Raw genomic sequence first — 3,741 nt, forward strand, 5'->3', positions numbered from 1 at the left:
TCATAGTATAGAAAGAATGTAACAGAGATGATAGAGAACTTTGATACTTATAGGGTTAGATGAAACAACAGTCCTAGGGAAGATTTGGAACAATCATTGCAATCAATCTGTGAAAGATCATAATGATATCACAAAGCCAATACAATGATCTAAGACCCTATAATAGTGAAATGGATTCATTTAGACACCCAAGGTCTTCATCCAATGATAGCGTTATATTCATATTAGAGGGTTTCAAAGAAGGATTTATTACAGTCATCATATGACCATGTAAAAGAAACAAGTAGAGACCCTACCATCAAAGTCTCAAAGTAGTCAAGACATTCACAAAGATTGTAGGGTATTGATGAATACCCAAAGGACTGTCATATAAGGGTAGTGAATAAGTATAAGGATAGTGATAAAAGAGTCCTGGAGCATCATGTGTTATTATAATTTACAAGTCCACTATTAATATGCATTAAAGAAGTTAAAATATATGCATCAAAGATTGTTTGTGGGATATTTAATGACATTTGAATTTAAAGTTCAAGTTGATCATCAATATAAGCACCAAATTTTACAGTTCAAATTCAAAAGGGGTGACCACGAGAGAAATACCACTTTTTGGAATAATTTTGAGACAATAACAATAGTTCAACACCTGTTTTAAGAGCCCCAAGGGTGACTTATCAACCAAGGGAACATTTGGAAGCATAGTCAATAAGTTTCCTTCAATTCCAACCCTATTTTTGAGGGGTTTTCAAATGAGCTTTCCCAACAAACTAAAATTTCAAACTCACAACTTGTTAACACTTGATTTTAAGGAGAAGGAGTAGTTAGTTAAGTTAGAAAGCAAATACAACCAAAGTTTAAAATGTTCAAATATTGGAGCCTGTTTGATATAATTCAATCTTCTCCTTCTTTCTTCGTTAGTTCTTGGTCTTTCTTTTTGCTATAGTAGCAGAAGACATACTTTGTAACTTAGTTTTATGACCAATTTCTAGATTTTTATAAAGTTTTCAGACTTATAATAAAATTTGTAATAAAGAAGCTCATTTTTTTCCTGATTTTTTATGTTTCAATGTTGTATGTGAGTAATTTGATAGGAGTACCATGATTTTATATTGAAATCCTTTACCATTGTTTCATTCCTTCAATGCTTGGTTTAGAAACAACATGTTATAGCGCAAGTCAACTAGAGTGTTGTTAATTTTGATGAATGAAATTCTGAAAACACTATTGTTTTCCTTTGAACAAACATAAAAAACTTTAAACCTCTCATATGAAATATTATTGCACACATGTGTATTTAGGTTGTGAGTTAATATAGCTTCTTTGTTGAGAATATTATGAATCCAATAGCATGACAAGTCTTCTAATTCAGTTGGTGTATCACCTATTAGTATAGTTTCAATTTTCCAATATCCTTTTATCCCTTTTCTAGTCAAAATATCAGTAGTTTTAGAATATCTAAAGGAATCCAGACCATAATATGAAGGTTCATGTTCAATATGAGAAACCCAAAGGCTTGAATATGTTCTAATGTTTCACATGATTGCTGATCTTTTAGCTTAGCTCTTGGGTGCAAATTCCTATGAGTACACTAATAATTGTGTATTTGCTACTGATCAGGGCAAACTGTTAGGATACATTGTATCAAAGGATATCTTGGCCATAGATCTAGAAAGGGTGGAGGCCATTCTATCTCTTCCAATCTCAAGTCACAAAAAGGGCTTGCATAGTTTCCTTGGAAGGATCAACTTTATAAGAAGATTTATTCCAAACTTGGTTGCTATGGTTAAGCCTCTCATAACCATGATAAAGAAGAATGTGGTTTTAAAATGGACTAGGGAGTGAAAAGATTGTTTTGATCAGATCAAACAAGCAACTGCTCAAGTTCCCACCCTGGTAAATCATAATTATGAGTGAGACTTCATCCTCTACACTTTGGGAGGAGAAGAAAGTATCTTAGATGTTTTGACACAACTAAATAATGATGGGTTAGAGAAACCCATCACCTTTTTCAGTGAAGTCCTAAAGGATTATGAGCTTAGATATAGCTACGTGGAGAAGCAGAGCATCACAATTGTTAGAGCATTAAAGAAATTCAGACATATGCTCTCCAACAACTGGATTCATATCCTAGTCCCACATATAGGTGTGAAGGATTTCCTCCTAAACAAGGACATTGGTGAGAAAGGGCTAGGTGGATCACTAAGGTCATAGAATATGACCTCAACATTTAAATTACCAAGTTAGTAAGAGTTAGTGAATAGTTTGTTTCAACTTTTAAATAGGACCCAAATATCACTCTTATACTACAGGAAGAAGGACAATTGGACAACAATGAAGATGGACAAACCAATTGGTTTGGAGACATGACTGCCTTCTTGAGGGATGATAGTTACCCTCCTAATTTTGACAGAATTAAAAGAAGACACTCAAGACCACAGTCTATTCCTTATGTATTAGTGGATGGCATTTTGTTTAAAAAGGACCTAAATGGGGTCTTATTGAGGTGCATCAAAGAGGATTATGTTAGTAGATTACTATAAGAGTTTCATAACGACCCCTCAGGTGGTCATTTTTATGCTAGGAGCATTGCTATGAAGATAATCAGGGTAGGCTACTACTGGCCTTCCTTATTCAGAGATGCATACAAGTGGGTAAGGCAGTGTAAGGAGTGTGACTTGTTTTCAAGTAAAGAAAGGTTGGTTGCCCTTCCTCTGCATCCCATTAAGACTGATCAAACTTTAGCTCAATGGGGCCTAGATTTCATTGGCCCAATCAATCCTTTTTCAAGCACTGGCCATAAGTTGATTTTGGCTACCACAACTTATTTCATAAGATGGACAAAGGCAGTTGCTTTGAAGGATGCAACTGAAAATTCAGTGGTTCAATTCCTAGAGGGAATTGTAACCAGATTTGGTGCTCCTTCCACCATTATATTTAATGATTCCAAAACTTTTGTTGGATCCCAAATCAGTTTATGGGTAGTTCAACATGATGTATATTTAAAGACATTATCAAACTACTACCCCTAGGAGAATGGTCTAGCTGAGTCCTCAAATAAAAACCTTATCAAAACCATCAAGAGGACTTTAGATGACAATCAAAGGTCTGGGAATTTGAAGTTAGGGACAACCCTATGGGCTGATGGGATTACACCTAAGAGAGAAATTGGTAATTCAAACTTCATATTAGTATATGGAAGGGAAGCTAGGCTTCCCTTATCTCTTGAATTACCCTCTCTTGGTTTAGCACACCAACTAGAGCTCTTGGAGAATGATGCCATGGTAGTTAGATATGCAGAGCTAATGGAGTTGGAGGTCAAAAGTAAGGCCATGCAGACCCTCAATGTCCATCAAGGATAGGTCAAAAGGCCACTTATTGGAGCCTTAGGGTTGGTGATCTTGTCCTAAAGTAGGATGTTGAACGAGCTAAACCAGGTAGGCACTCCAAATTTGTTGCAACTTGAAGTAGACCATATGTCATCACCAGCTACAAGGAGGCAAATTCTTTCCACCTATCTAGGGTTAGTGGTGAAGCCCTCCCCATTGCAGTCAATGGAATCCACCTTAAAGCCTATGATTGAGGTGATTTTGTCCCTATAAATAATTTTCCTAGTTTTTTCAACAAGTGCACAAGCACAAGCCATTCTTTCCCAGAATAAAAAAGTTTTGATCTTTTGAAGGTTGCAGGGGTAGCAATTTCTTATCTTTTTTCAGTCTTAACTCTAAGCCCACTCGATCTCCTTGG

The sequence above is a fragment of the Cryptomeria japonica genome, chromosome 2 (genome assembly GCF_030272615.1).
Source record: "Cryptomeria japonica chromosome 2, Sugi_1.0, whole genome shotgun sequence".
NCBI classification, from domain to species: domain Eukaryota; kingdom Viridiplantae; phylum Streptophyta; class Pinopsida; order Cupressales; family Cupressaceae; genus Cryptomeria; species Cryptomeria japonica.